Source organism: Trachemys scripta, chromosome 20 (genome assembly GCF_013100865.1).
Source record: "Trachemys scripta elegans isolate TJP31775 chromosome 20, CAS_Tse_1.0, whole genome shotgun sequence".
Lineage (NCBI taxonomy): Eukaryota > Metazoa > Chordata > Testudines > Emydidae > Trachemys > Trachemys scripta.
The window spans coordinates 6,648,957-6,665,290 of NC_048317.1; the positions used below are offsets into that span (position 1 = coordinate 6,648,957).

The 16,334-nt window shown below is 52.2% G+C and overlaps 1 long non-coding RNA gene across 1 annotated transcript; it reads left to right on the plus strand.

Annotated features, from left to right (window-relative positions):
- The first annotated feature begins 280 nt into the window (after positions 1-280).
- LOC117868428 lies at positions 281-14,034 on the plus strand. Its single transcript, XR_004643624.1, has 3 exons — positions 281-502; positions 2,179-2,290; positions 13,854-14,034. It is a non-coding gene; the product is annotated as an uncharacterized LOC117868428 (long non-coding RNA).
- The last annotated feature ends 2,300 nt before the right edge of the window (positions 14,035-16,334 follow it).

Sequence of the window (16,334 nt, forward strand, 5' to 3'; positions counted from 1 at the left end):
CCGGACTTGGGCCTCTCATGTGACCCAGCCGGGGCTGCTGCGGCAATATGGACTCTTCCGGGGGCAGTTCCAAGCCAAGACTATACCCTCGTTACAGTGCAGGTCAAAAGCCTGGTTTGGAAATCCCCAGAGATGAGATTCCCGGCTGGGAATGGAGCATGCAGTCATTTCAGAGGCCACAGACACAAGCAAGTGAAAAAGAAAACACTCCCCCTATAAGAGCAGATGGTGATTTATCGAATTACAGTGCAAGGCGTGGCCCAAGGAGACCAGATGGGACTTGAGGGGAAGAAAGGGAATAAAAATGGAAGAGTAAATAGAGAGGGAACTTTACCAAGCTGGCACCTTTCAGCTCCGATAAATATTTAACAGCCTGCATCCTCATGCCTGTTATGAAATCTAAGGCATTAGCTCCTTGCAACTTCAAAACTCACCCTCTTCCCTGAGAGAATTTCAGCCTTCAGCTGTTGCCAAGGGAATTCCCAAACCAAGAGGACAGCAGGTCAGTGGGGCAACAAACCAGAGGGCTCGAGCATCCAGGTTTGGGCTGCCAAGGAAGCGGGAGCTGATGCCAGCCAAAAAGGCATCGGGAAGGTTTTGGGTTCCTGCAGGAGGCAAGTGTATATGTTTCACCCTTTCCTAGGCTTGTGTAACCCACAGGCCTCAAAGCCCCGGCATCAAGCAGACGTCATCTTCCCAGGACACAGTGTTACTTAATCTTAATTTAAATAGTTAAATCGCTTGAAAATTAACTTCTATGTAAATAACCCCCAGTGATCTGTAGAAAATAAACCACACAATGCTCCCTGGGACACTGGGGAAAAAACCACCTGTACAATCACCATGGCTTTGTTTCCAAGCAGGCCAGTTTAATGCTATTTTTTCCCACTGCCTGTCCCCGGCCCCGCACTGCTGCCAGCTCATTGGTCCTTTCAGATTTGCAGCCTCTAAAACGCGTTTTCACCTCATCGCGCAGCCAGCTGCTCGGTGTAGAGCCCAGATTTGAGCTGGGCATTCAAAACGGGCTTCACAAACCCAGGAGCACCCTACTCGCTGCCGCGGAGGAGCTGAGAATGGCAGCTCAGCGCACGAATGATGAGGTCTTAAGGCCAACGCTCCTTTGAATCCTGGGCCCGTTGCAATGGAAACTGGGTAGAAGAGCAAGCCCCTTGTAAACTGGTGGAGGGGATCAGCTGATTTGGCAACAGTCTTTGAGTGAGCACTTCTCTCTTCCAAGCTTTGCGCACACAAAGAGAAACAAAATGGCCCTGCACGTCCAGAAACCACCCAGAAACTCAACAGCTGAAGTAACCTGCCTCTCCATCCCTGCAGCGACTAGGCAGGGGAGCGTCTTTCCCCCAATCTTTCTGCTCTTCTTATTTCCAAGCGCCTGTATATTTACTAGGTTTGGGGTTGGGGTTTTTTAATTGTATCCCCCTTTTCCGTGCCTCACTTCCCCCAGAACGACAGATGCTCTGGGAGTGAACCCCTGCTTGCTGCTAACCGGTTCGGCACCCCATCCCACCCACTCAGAGACGCAGCCCAGGGTATTAAACCGAGCAGAGTTAGGAAAGAGAGCAGACCTGTGACGACCTACATCTGTGCGGGACTGAGCTGGGCGGGCAATCTGGGACTCAGGAGTATTTACACTACAATGTAGACTCATCGGTGTCGCTGTGGCTGGGTAAACAACGTGACACCATGTGTGTGTTTATTATTGCCTATCACCCTGAGCCAAACAAACCAGGCCGGTTTTGCCAGTATCATTGCGTCTACACTAGGGGCTTCTGCCAGCACAGCTATGTCAGGCCGGAGTCTCAACTCGTCGCACCACAGCCGGGCTATGCCAGCGAAATCTGCAGTGTAGCCATAGCCTGAGGGACAACACATTCCCCCAGTGGAATAGGAGAAGCAGGGCTTGATGGTGGGACACTGTTACCTAGCAACAACGGATTAACCCTTTAATGGGTGTCACTGACATGACAACTCTTCTCCCATTCGCCTGTGTGAAAGAAGTCTGCACATGTGGGTTTCTGCGGGGCTGATCAATGATATGCTCAAAACTCCAGCTTGTCCTGCCCAATCTCCTTGGCCTGTGACCCGTCTCTGTGGCTGCCCTCAGCCTATAACCTATCTCCCACCGCATCCCCACACACCATTTTTTCCCCTCTTCTGCAGGTGGAAATATCGTTGGCAAAATCTCAACCATTACTACCTGGGCAAGAGAATTCGCCGCTTCACGAGCTGGTGACCTCTCACCCTTGAGGGGTCACCCATGCCGCCAACCCAGGTAAGTGGATGAGTTCCCGTGTGCTATCTGCTGCTTCTCGGGGGACAGCTGGAGTCAGAGAAACCCTGGAGCTAAACACTCTAGGAGGTCAGAAATTATATAACGGTCTTGTCACCAGACCCATACCCCACCCTCTGAATCCACCAGGAGTACTGGGAGATCGGCAAACAGGAGCACGACTCGTTCATCATCGAGGTATCTGGGCACCTATGGGAGCTGGGGATCCACCTTCTTCCTATTATTATTGAACAGTTATGTTACAGGAGCACCTAGAGGTCTCAACCCAGTCGGGGTTCCACTGTGCTAGCTGCTGTACAAACATAGCGAATGACCGTCGCTGCTCCAAAGAGCTTACCATCTAAAGCCTTCTTCACTGTCCCCTTTCCTTACTGGGGACCTGGGTGTCCTAATCAGTCCATGCCTAGCTAGCGGAGCCTGGGTGCTTTGAAAGATTCTCTCATCAGTGTTTTGCCTGAGTAAGGATTTCAGGCCTGGCCCAGGGACAGAGTTCCTCCCCCAATGCCCTGGTTTCAGTCTCTCAAGCAGAGCCCCTGTCCAGATCAGCACAGTCCCTCAGCCGCGTTGCCCAAGCCTTTCCAACGTGACTGAGGTGAGGGACGCAACCGAAACTTCCACAACAGGAAACTCCGCCTCCCGTGATTTCTTCATTCCAGGGGAGGTTCTTTCAGCCCGTTTCATAACCTGACGCTTCAGAAGCCAGTGGACTCCGGCGCCCAGAGGAGGAAGTTAGCCAACGAAGGGAAAGCACATGATGATGAACGTACGTGCTGCTCTTCCATGCTCGCTGGCGTACATGTGCGAGATCTGTCTATGGCACCAGCTAGGGATCCCAGCAGACCCCAGCTCTTCCGGAAAAGACTTGCTAGATTTAACTTACAAAGAGCCAAGGCAGGGGCTGCCCTAGGGTGACCAGATGTCCTGATTTTAGGGTCTTTTTCTTATATAGGCTCCTATTACCCCCTGTCCTGATTTTTCACATTTGCTGTCTGGTCACCCTAGGCTGCCCCAAATCAGAGCAGACTGCAGCCGCCCTCCTGCTGCGGCCTATCAAGACTACAATTTCCAGCATGCAGTATAGTGCTTTCAAATTGGAGCATTGCATGTTGGGACTTGTAGTCTCATTGGGCTGGGCTTCTGAATGCACAAGGAAGGTGGCTGCCAGAGCTCTGTGGGCTGCACTTATCCTTCAGCAGACATAGCCCTTCACCTCTACAGAGCTGCACATGCGGTCTTGGAAGCAGCTCTCGCAATGTCCAGAACAATTACTGGTGCCCAGTTGGTCTTTGTTAATGGGCCATCTGAAACCAGGAGCAACAGAACCAGCTTTACAAGATCTAGGTACGACCCAGGCAAAGAACCCCTTACGTTGGTGAACAGCAAGCAGTAAACTACATGGAACGGTGACAGCGCATCACATCTTGAACGCCTTTAGCACACGGAGCTGTCATTCTCATGCACCTTCCTTCATAGGAACATGGGCAGCGCCAGACTAGATCAGTCCCAAAGTCCATCTAGTCCAATGTCCTGTCTCCGACAGTGGCTCGTACCAAATTCTTCAGAGGAAGGTGCAAGAATCTCACAGTAGCAGATGTGGGATAATCTGTAACCATGAAGGCCTCGTGATGACCCCTAACAGTTACACATCAGTTTAAATACTGAAGAATTATGTTTTTTATCCCTTCCAAAACTCTTTGTTTGCCTTAACTGTTATAACTCTGAATGTTCTTGTTATCCTGTTGAACATCCATTCCCTCACTCTTTGAATCTTGCTAAGTTCTTGGCCTCAGTGGTATCCTGTGGCAGTGAGTTCCACAGTCTAATTCCATAATGAGTGTGTGGGGGGGAGTATTTCCTTTTATGAGTTTTGAATTTAGCTACCTTTCAATTCCATTCAATGTCTCCTGAGAAGGGAGAAGAAGCTTCCTTCTCTAGAGGATTCATTATTTTATATAAGTTTACCATGGCCCCTTTCCTTCATCTCCTTTCTAAGGGAAACAATCTTAGTCTTTTCAATCTCTCTTCCTAGGAGAGATTTTCCAGGACGTTGATCATTCTCATCACCCTTCTCTGAACCCCCTCAAATAATACCCTATTTTGAGATGAGTGACCAGAACTAAAAAGAAGAACAGGAGTACTTGTGGCACCTTAGAGACTAACAAATTTATTAGAGCATAAGCTTTCGTGGACTAAAGCCCACTTCTTCGGATACAGACTAACACGGCTGCTACTCTGTGACCAGAACTGTGCACAAACACACACACACAGAGACTTGTCTAGATAGAAGAGAGCATCGATGTACATAATAGCATTATAATACTTTCCATATTATCCTCCATCCTGATCACTCTATATCCTAACATCTTGCTTCTCTGTCAGTTCTCAGCCATAGAGGGGAGGGAGGAAAAAGACAAGTAGCTGAGTAGCAGGGCCGGCTCCAGGGTTTTGGCCGCCCCAAGCAGCCAAACAACAACAACAAAAAAGCCGCAATCGCGATCTGTGGCGGCAAGTCCTTCGCTCCGAGCAGGAGTGAAGGACCGTCCGGCGAATTGCCGCTGAACAGCTGGACGTGCCGCCCCTCTCCGAAGTGGCCACCCCAAGCACCTGCTTGGTAAGCTGGTGCCTGGAGCCGGCCCTGCTGAGTAGGCTTCTCAAGCCTTGCCACCATACATTACACACAGATACATTACACACCATACATTACATCCCTCCAAGTCCAACCGTCAGGATGCACATGAGATCCTTGCACCTGATCCTCGCTGCAGTGAAAGACGAGGCTCATCCAGCCGGTTCCCCTTCTGATTCTCACGTTGGCCAGTTATACCCTGAGGGGCAACAGCAACTAAACTGGGACTGCAACATTCCCCTCTCCATCTCGGAGGCTAATGGAGATTGGAGCTGAGCAGTGTCCCAGCGCTGGAATCCACGCGCACGTGCAAAGAGACACAAATGCACATGTACACATACATGCTCACACACGCATTCACAAGTATACGTGCGCGCACGCCGGCTACGTACACACTCAGGCCTGCACGACATACGCACATGCAGGCTCAGGCGCAGGAGCGGTGATGCGACAGGAGTGATTGATCCTGGAGCCACCCAGTGTTTTGGCGTCCACAGGAGGAACCGATCCCCCAAACGTACCCGGGGCATCACTGAGCGTTTGCAGATCATGTGCAGTCACCTCTGGCTTCCCCTTGTCCTCTCCCACAGGAAGCTGAAGCAGCCTGGGAAATCCCTTTGGTATTTTGCAGGGGCAGTCCCTGGCTCCATGTGCCAGTAGCCATCAGGGGCTGCATTCTCGCAGTCACAGCTATGAATATCCCCATTATGTTCGGCCTCTGCCCCCTGCCCCTCCCCAACGTTTCCGTGTTGTTATTTTACGCTCGTGCCATTGCTGCTGCATTTGATCATTTCGGCCCAGCAAGGGCACCTGCTGCAAGCCACGGCTGGCTGGGGGGAGGGAGGGGGAAGGAGGAGACAGCAGGTGCTGTGCTCTGGGCTCACCCCTTCACCCAGATTCCCGGCTATCACAACAACCTCCATCCACTCACTCCTGTTTGGGGGTGGGGTCCTAGATCCAGACACCCTTCAGCTCTGGCGATGTTTGAGTCCAGGCCCAAAGACTGCGGCTAATGGCCCAAACCCAAGTCCAGATCCAAACAATCCGAACTCCCTGTCCCCATCTGCTGCTTTATCGTCCCCAGCTCTAACCTTACAGGCTAAGGAGAACATTGTGTGAAAAGAAATGAAGCCCACACCACCCGCTCATCACCACTTCCTCCTCTCCGGCAGCTTCACTGTGTGCCACCGACTTAGACCCTGACAGGTTGAGAGCTTTGGCAGAGAGGCACATGTCTGTATATGGCTATGCACAGGAATCTCTTCAGCCGCTCACTGGTATGCAGCCACTTCTGGGGTGGAATGTGGCAGCTCTTTAATGGCCCCGTAGCAACAATATAGGACAGTTTCAGGATGGGAAGGGAAGCACGGGGAATGTGCATTGAAACATGTATGTTTCAAAAGAGACTGCATTCCATTTTCTCTAGAATGGAGAAGGACCACCGCCCGCTCTCAGTGGGATTCAGACCAAGAATGACGTAGGGTTGGATGCAGAGGAGCGAACAGGGTCCTGTTATGCCAGGGAGGGAGGGTTGTTGTGTTGGGGAGGAAGTTTTGCCTAGTGGTTACAGCGCAAGCCTGGGAGATCTGGGTTGTGGCCCCAGCTTTGCCGCTGACCGAATGGATCGCCCTGGGGAATCCGTCTCACTTCTCTGTGCAGCCACCTTTGAGGGGGAAGGAGCCTATAGCAAGGCTGTGATCGCACTCGGGAAGGGAGAGAGCCATCAGCATGGAGAAGTGTGTGAATAGGTCACAGGCCCCCACGATCTTCCTGAGAAAGGGCTGGGCCGGGGGGTGGGACACATGGGGTGAAGCGGCCTGGCCCGTCTGAGGAAGCTGCGGACAATCCCCTGATTGAGTGCCAGGGCTTCAGACCCTGTCTGTCCTGGGGGGCAGGGGGCTCAGAGAGAGAACAGCTTGCTCCTTGCTCCTTTCACGGCTTCCTCTCCCCCCGTCACTGCAAGGGACTCGTCCTGCTCTGTCCAGGTCTTTCATCTGACGCTCTTCCTGCCAGCCCTGGAAATGGCAGGCCGCTTTCCTGTCCCAGATTCGTCTCTTGTCCCTGTTCCACCCCCACCCCCACCCCAGCGCTTCCTGCCTGTGAGCGGCCAGTGCCAGCACAGGGCTGTGATTCACTCACCACGACCCCCTCCCTGTCCCCATCCTGCAGCTCTTGGCTACATCAACTTCACCGGCGTCACCCCAGGCCCCTTCCTCTCCACAAGCTCTCTCTCCCTCCTGGCTTCCAAAGCCCCTGCTGGAGCACACCATCTGGTCAATACCTGGTCTACACTAGGAACGTTTGTACCCAGCTCGGGGCTAATTGGAGTACGCACAGGCCCCCAAGGAGGCAATAGGGTTTGTCTAGTAGACTGAGGCAGTGGCCCACAAGCTAGGAACTCCTGTGCTTGAATCCCGGCGCTGCCGCCAACTCCGTTGTGCGGCCTTGGACAAGTCACTTAACATCTCTGCCGCTCACTTACTATTTCTCCCAAGGTGGGCAGCTTGCGGGGCCTGAATGATTCAAAGTGTGGAAGAGCCAGAGTGCTCTATGACAGGGCTTATTCCTCAACTAAGCACGGAGGAACTGGGCTTTGCCCCTGTGAAGGGGGCACCCAGACGACTCTGTCGGAGGGGCCCACACAGCCAGAAAATAGAGAAACCTGAGAGAGGGATCGTCCTCTCCCCCACTGATGTCCTTCCCTTTCTAGTCCCCTGAGCCACATGTGCTCCCAGGAGAGGAGCCATTTGCAGCCTTGACAAGGGCATTGTACGTGGCCCCTTGTCACAGCTGCAGGCTGGGGAGAGTCAGCCCACCTGAGACAGGAGGAACAGGGGGCATGTCACACAGAGCTTACACAAAACAGATGGCAGGGAGAGCTCTCCAAAGAGCAGGGAGCTGCCTGGCGGGGACGGACAGCACCCTGGGGAATGATCCATTTTGAATAGAACTGTTGTAATTAACAAGATTGGGGTTTAAATCAGCACCCAGATGTTTGGGTTCCGATCTGAATCTAGGGGACTGCCTGTCTCTAAATAATCCCTATCCCTCAGTAGGTTCCCTCGACCCACAATTACCTTCATGGAGGGCAAACCCCCATGGTCTGGAGTCTTTCCTTTGCGCTCTGCAGGACAGGACAGCGTTCCCCTCTCTGATCGCTTCGGGGGCATCTTGTGTGCTCTCTCCCCAATGTGGGGGGAGGCCAGGTTTGTCTTTCATGCTTCTGGCAGTTGGGACTTGCCCTGTTCTCAAGGGTCCCCTCTGCATTAGTCCCCCTTTACCCCACTCTGGGTTCTCACATCCCCCCACTGGGCACCCCCCAATCTTCCATTTCCCCTGTTTGTGCCCTCCAGCACTCACTTTCTCAACCCCTCCCCAATGCATTCCCCATCTCCCATTGCCTCCAGTAGCTCCTCCCTGCCTCCATCTGCCTCACCCTGTAGATGAGGATCTGGGGGGAGGGAAGTGTCCCAATGGGACAGTCTTGTCCCCTGAGATTTCCAGCCTAAATCTGCAAGCCCGGGACATTGGCCTACGTTTTGATGGTGCACATGAACGGCTGCAGCCTTGTATGAGCTGAACCTGACCTCCAGAACTTGTGTCTCCAGGTCCTTGGTCTCTTCCCACTCACCCCCTCAGTAGATGGCCAGTGAGGGGTAGCTCTCTCTAAAGACAGGGGTGAAGCAGCAGACGAGGAGTGAGGGCACCTTGGTTCTAGGCAGAGATTATAAGGCCAGAAGGGATCATGATGACCATCTAGTCTGATTTCCTGCCTAACACAGACCCCAGACCCTCACCCATCATTTCTGCATCAGGCCCATAACTTCTCCTTTGGGCCAGTGCATGTCTTTTAAAAAAACATCCAATCTGGATTTAAAGACTTACAGTGATGGAGAATTCATAACGTAGATTCCAATGGTTAATTCCCTTCACTGTTAAAAATTTGTGCCTTATTTCTAGCCTGAATGTCTCTAGCTTCAGCTTCCAACCTCTGGATCTGATTATGTCTTTTTCTGCTCGATAAAAGAGAAATCAGAAATCTCTTCCTCATGTAGGTAAACTGTGCTCAAGTCCCCTCTTAGACAAACAAAATAGATGGAGCTTCTTTGGTGTCTCACTATAAGGCAGGGGTCTCAGATCTTGAATCATTCTTGTGGCTCTTTCCTGAACGCTGTCCAATTTTGTAACATCCTTTTTAAAGTGTGGACACCAGAACAGTACACAGTAGTCAGTAATAATCTCACTAATGCTGTATACAGAGGTAGCACCATGTCCCTACTCTGACTGGATATTCCCCTGCTCATACATCCAAGAATCATGTTCTTCCCCATAGCTACCGCATCGCACTGGGAGCTCATGTTCAGTTGATTATCCACTATGACCTCTAAATCCTTTTCAGAGGGTCTGCTTTCCAGGATACGGGCCCCATCTTAGGAAGAGTGCCCTGCATTCTTTGTTCCTAGATGTATGACCTTGCATATGGCAGTGTTAAAACACTTGTGGTTCAAATGAGCCCAGCTACCTAGCGATCCAGGTTGGCCGGTGTAAGTAACGTGTCCTCATTATTATTACCACGCCAGAGTTTGTGTGTCACCTGCAAACTTTACCTGCAATGATTTTAAGATCTTTGCTAAAGATATTGAATGGCATTTGGCCAAGAACAGATCCCACTCAAAACACTCCCACTGGAGAAGGATTCCCCATTTACAATGACTTTTTGCAATCTATCAGTTAACCAGTTTTTAATCCATTTAATATGGGCTGCACTGATTTTATATAGCGCTGTTTTTTTTTTTTAATCAGATTGCCATGTGGGACTAACTCAAATGCCTTACAGAAGTCTAAGCATATAATGTTCTAGTCTATATTAATATTTCTGTCTGTGTTATCCACCAGTTAAAGGGGTACGTCTACACTACCCGCCGGATTGGCGGGTAGCGATCGATCCATCGGGGATCGATTTATCGTGTGTAGTGTAGACGCAATAAATCGATCCCCGACCGCTCTCCCGTCGACTGCTGAACTCCAGCTCGGCGAGAGGCAGAAGCAAAGTCGACGGGGGAGCCGCGGCCATCGATCCCACGCCAGGAGGACGCGAAGTAAGTAATTTTAATTCGATCTAAGCTACGTCGACTTCAGCTATGCTATTCTTGTAGCTGAAGTTGCATATTTTAGATTGATCCCCCCCGCAGTGTAGACCAGGACTGGAAGTCAGGATGCCTGGGTTCGACTCCTGGCTTTGCCACTGACATGTCGCCTCTCTGTGCCTCAGTTTCCCCACCCCATACAGTGCAGAGAATGATACTGACTTTTTAAACTTGTATTTGCTGTGGAGCTCTCTGAGCCAAACTTTTTCATGTGAGCTCACCACAAGCACAATACCTTTCACTTCTAATGGCTTTAACCAGACAATTTCAAAACCCTTTACAAAGGAAGGCAACTGTCATTCTATTCAGTTTACAGATGGGGGTGGGGCGCAGGCCTACCTAATGAAGTAATGTCTGTAAAATGCTTTGAGACACTGGGTGAATGGAGCCGGACCAAAGACATGCCAAAGGTCTAGCATCACCATAGTGGCTCTGCAAGCCCTTCTGTTCTTCACAGGGTCCTTCCCGATTCTGGAGCTGCAGCTCCAGTTTGCCCAGGTTTTGCTGAGGTCAGTAGCCTCCTAGAGAGAGCCAGAGGGCCTGGGATGAACCAGCAGAAGCTGTGAGGAGCCCATTACTCAGCTAGTGAGTCATGCCACAAGCTTGCGAGAGGCAGAACACAGCCTGTGCGGACGTGCCCCCCAGGAGAGGCGCCCCATCACGGATGGAGTCAGATCAGGAAGGTGAGTCAAAGGGACGCGATCTGCAAAGGGGCCTGGAGGGGAAGACGCTTCCGGGTCAGTGAGGCCGGAGCGCACAGTGAAGAGGAAAGCGTGAAGTTTCAGTTTCCTTCCTCCAGTCCTGTCAGAGGTGACACCTCCTTCCCATCCCTCTGCGGTGACGGGGAACCTCCCCGGCAATGTGAAGTCATCACTTCCCCTTCCCTCGTGTCCCCACTGGGCCCCGGTCCTGGGTGTGAGAGAGAATGCACCTCCCTGAGGAAAGGGGGGGGTGGCAGGGATGGATCTTTACAAGAGTTTTGCACTATGTTACCTGCAGTGGTTTGAAACTGGTTTCAAGCCTTTATACTGCATCCACACTAGGGGTTGTACCACTTTATGCTGGTAAAAAAACAGACCCCTAACTGGAATTGGTACAAATCCAGTGTATAGACTCATCGGGATGCTTGGCACTCTAGCGCTTCTCCTCGTCAGCTCACGTTAGCTAATAAATCTTCACTCCACGCCCTGGGAGATGCATATTCTTGTCTTAGTTTACAGATGGGGAAATTGAGGCACAAAGTGGGGAAAGTGACTTGACCAAGGAGTTAGTGTCAGAGTCAGAATTGGAACTTCCTGGTTTGGGTACTGCCAAAAAACACCCATGGCAGTGAGCCTCAGAGCTAAAAACGGTGGTGTCAATGTACCTGCTTAGGCTCTGAAACACACCCTCCTCCCCAGGCGTCAGAGCCCAAGCGGGAACGTCTGCACCACCATTTTTATTGCCGTAGCGTGAGTCCCACGAGACCGAGTCTGCAGATACAAGCTCTGAGACTGACTGCTCTGGGTTGGTTTTTTTTGCCGTATAGACATACCCTTTTTGGCTCGCAGGCCTGGACTGAAACCACTAGGCCACGCTTCTCTGTATGCTCCTGGCCCCTCTCTGCGGCTCTTGGTGGAGCCTTCAGGGTGGGGGCTGCTAATGTTCAGAGCCACTATAGACCGTCATCAGCGGGGCAAAGGCTTGCTCGAGTCTTGGGCTCTGCTAAGGCTCGGTCTGAGATCACAAACCATGAGGTCAGCTTACGGACACCCTGCTATGGCCCTGGTGAAAGAGGAACCAACCCGTGCCCAGGAGCGAGGTGTAAAACACATGGTAGTGTTGGCAACCCACCACATGTGAGGCAGGAATGCTGTTGGCACCTGTAACTCCTTCCTGCATGTTCCCTGATCATGGAACAGGCGTGTTACATGCATGACCATCTCAGCACATGACCTGGTCTCCCAATAACTACTGCCCCAATGTGTGTTGCCTTCCTCCAAGTTCCTCATCACGTTACAAGGGTTCTACATGTCGGCTCTGAGCAGCAGTGGAAAATGAGGCTTGTTCAGCCTGCTCCCAGCTGGTTCTCCTGCTGGCCTGAGACACCAATTACGTCCTGAGGGGGTTGCGGTGAAAGTGCACAGTTCTTGGGCTCCTTCGCACCATCAGGGTAAAGCTTGTCTGTGCCGGAGGCAGAGCCTTCTCGGGAGCCAGTCCAGACTGTGGAACGAACTCCCCCAGGAACTAGAGACCTTCAAAACGTCACCACCTTCTGCTCCAAGGGCCAGGAGAGTTTCTTCAATCGTCCTTCTCTAACCAACAAGCAGAGCAGCATGTACGTATTTACAGATTTTTTTAAATCCCTATCAAACCCAGCACACACAGTTTCTCCACTGGGGAGAGGATGAGAGAGAAAGTGAACCACATGTGACCGTTAGTCACGTTGATTGATGCACTGACTGCTGGAAGGTGCTCCCTTGGGGATGCGGGCGGTACAAGAAGCCATCGAGAAGAGAAGAGAAAGTGGCACTCTGAAAATGCCCATCTCCTCCTCTGAGACTAGCCGAAATTGGAGCTGAGCATTGTCCCAGGGCTGGGATCCATTCACATGTGCGCACACACACGGCTGCCGTCTCACTGTTCACTCTGCTTGTGTGTCTTCCCCCAACCCGTGTCTCTCTTGTCTATTTAGATTGTAAGCTTTTCGGGGCAGGGACTGTCTGCTACTCTGGGTTTGTACAGCACCTACCACAAGGGGGCCACATCTGGCGCTGGCCCTCAGGCACTCCCGTGATCAACACGATTAAACATACACAAAGACGCGTGTGCGCACTCGCAATATACATGGAGAGAAACACCCATGTGCACATGCACAGATACATGCAGAGGGACAGAACCATCCATGCACAGCCCTGCATGCACAACACACACACGTATAGAGAACCACAGACACACGATCCTATGCAGGGGTTTCTCCACGTCCCCTCGCAGGCTGCCAGGGCTTGGGGCCGTGGTGGTCAGCACGGCGCCGGGGAGCATGTCCCTGCAGCACAAAGAGGGAGTTTCAGATGGGTCCTCCAAGCAGAGCAGCTGGCACCGGCTCCAGTCAATTCCCCATTCATCTCAGCGCCTCCAGAATGCGGATGGGGCCTTAAAGGGACACTGCACACTTGTCTCTCCTCGGCCCCTCCCCACCTGCAAGACTCACCCTCATCCTGTCTCGGCCATGCTCCAGTTTTGTTGCCCATAAGTGAGATACACGATACTCTGCCCATGACTCAGGATGCCCCTAGGAAAGCTTCACCTTCTCGTCTCAGAGATCAAGAGCGAAGGACTTTGCCCTGATCCCTCTCCGGGTCCTGCTAATGGGATCTGCCACCCTGGCCACCGCATGGTCATCCCTCCATGCAGGCCCTGTCCACAGCCCCGCTGGGTCTCCATCCCAGCCATAGAGAACACGGGGCACCGCTCCATTTGCAGGGGTCGGGTGGGGGAGGCTGGAGGGAGTCCAGGCCGGGGCTCCAGAGAAGTTGCTGAGTCTCTCTCCCTGGGCTAATGGGGTATTCCCTGCTCCTCCCTTCCCCTCCCGCTCAGACTCTGTTCAAAACAGGATTCACTGGGTTTGTCTCTGGAGAGCTGGGTGGTGGTCTGGTCCCTCCCAGGACGGGAGATAGGTGGTTCGCAGCTGACTTCCCCATGGGTGGGAGGAGTGAATGGGACCCAGAAGCTCCCTGGGAGGTATCCTGCAAAAGGGCCTCATGGGAATTGTATACGTGCCTTTCCCCCTCAGGAACAGTTCTCAACAGCGCCTGCTTGAGCCCCGAGACGGAGATGTGACCCCAAGTGGAGCGGCCCCTCCTCTGCTCCCCGGCCTCCTTCCCGACGCCTCCTGGCTGGGACCGAGTTTCCTGACCAGAGTGGCTCCCTGGGCCTTGGCTGACTGATGGCTGTAATGCTGCTTGCAATAAAAGGGTTGGAAAGCACGAGTGTCGTGTCCCTGACTGCTGTGCCCTAGAGGTGGGCACAGGCAGGAATCATTCACTGATCAGACTGCGGCACCTGGGACGGGGGGGCGGGTGTCAAAGCAGGAGAAGCCGCTGATGAGGGCTTGATGGAGGCACAGAACTGCACAGTTTGATCAAGGGCTCTCTCCATCCTCTGCCAGGTGGTAGCCCCTTCTGCCACTTCCTGTGCATGTACAGCAGGCAAGGTCCCTCCCGAGTGCATGAGAGAATGTTTCAGGCGGACGGCCTGGCTCTCACCCTGGCCTGGGTGCCGCAGCCCAAAGTGAGTGCAGCTACCACTCCAGAGAGTCAGCCTGTACGTATGATACAGCATGCAACCTGGGCTTGCTGGACAGCTGCAAATTGCTCCCCACGATGCACCCCTCCAGCACTCCTGGATCCCTGCCCAACTGGCAGGGTGGGATATTGGAGAAGCAGGATTTGGTGTTTAACTTCAAGTCCCCTATAGGACAAACTGATGGGAAATAAGGATCGGCCTGATCAAACCCTTGTCAGAAGAACCCACATCCTTGTGAGGGTCAAACAATTTTCATTAACTTCCCCAGTCCCCACTCCCCTTTGGCCCAGGCTCATTTGCACACGCAGCTTTCAGAAAGGGGAAGACGTGACAGGCAAGAGGCTCAGCTTGCGGGAATCCTGACTCAGCCAGTATCAGAAATAGTGTGCAGGGGTCTAAGTATAGAACTGGGATCCAGGAACTCGGGGGTTCTAATCCCAGCTCTGCCACTGACTCAAGAGCCTTGGGTATGTCACCTCCCAGCTCTGTGCCTGGGTTTCAATTGGGAAATTGACCCTCACCCTCCCTTCTCCCCACTGGGCTGTGAGGGTTAATTAGGTGAATATCAATGAAGTGCTGGAATTTCCTGCCCTGTTTCTAGACCTGAAAGCTTGGCTGTTCCCCACCTCGGACCTGGGATTGGGTTATAGGTTTGCCCATTACAAAAGGGGCAGGTCCACAGTGAAATCTTAGTCCCCTTAAATCAACAGCAAAATTCCCCATTGACTTCAATAGGGTCAGGGTTTCAGGTCAGAACCATGCTTCCTGGGAATGGACACTGCCTAGAGGATAGCCGTGTTAGTCTGTATCTACAAAAACAACAAAGAGTCTGGTGGCACCTTAAAGACTAACAGATTTATTTGGGCATAAGCTTTCGTGAGTAAAAACCTCACTTCTTCGGATGCAACCGAAGAAGTGAGGTTTTTACTCACGAAAGCTTATGCCCAAATAAATCTGTTAGTCTTTAAGGTGCCACCGGACTCTTTGTTGTTTTTGCCTAGAGGAATGTCCTATTTTCCAGGGAAGCTCAACTCAAGGGACCATTTAGCCTACAGACTTGCTCCAGAATCAGAGTCAGGTGGCTTTAGAACTCAGGGGCTCCTGGTTCCCAGTCCTGTACTCAGACTACTAGACTATAGTGCCATGGCTTCTAATGCAGGGGATGTGACATTAGCCAACGTCAAAGCCCTGCCCTGGGTCCACCCAGCACAGGGGAGTTTTTCAGGTCGCTTTCCCTGTCAGCTGTGACCATAATTGGGTGTCTCACAGCGAAGTGCTAACTGCTGTGTCACTTCCTCACTCAAACCGTGAAAACAGGCATGAACAGGCAGTTCTTGGAGCTGCCCAGAGTGACTGCACCTTGGAAAAGCCGCTTGGGAAATCCCGATATCTCCTCTCCTGCGCCGTAGGGACTCCCCCTTATTGCTGTGGTCAGCACCCACTCACACTGCAAGCGGAGCACGACTGCACTGTTGACAACAGTTGTGAGCTAAAATCCCCCCACACACACCTCTGGGTGGCTGTGGCCCAAGCGTCCGCTAAAGCAGTGTTTCCCCAACGACTGGTCCGTGGACTGGTGCCCGTCCCTGAGATCTCCCTGACTCCGGTTAGAAAGGCAGCAAGCCGGTCCCTGGTAACAAAAAGGTTGAAAAACACTGAGCTGGAGCAAAGACAGTTTTTGTACCTATAAGGCTAGGGTGGTTATGGGCGTGGGTTTTTACCAATACGATGCCTAAGTGTGGATGCACTGGTACCCAGATAAAGAAGCCTTAGACCCCCGTATAGCTTATTCCTCTTCCTGAACAGGAATAAACAATACCAGTATAAACATAATTACGCCAACATAACTGCATCCACACTAGGAGCATTTTATCTGTTGGCTCAGACCCGTGCAGTTGCTACAACTTGTAGGCGTATGCAAGGCCTTCATTGATTCAGTACAGTCCCCCTTGTCCTACAAATGAGAGCT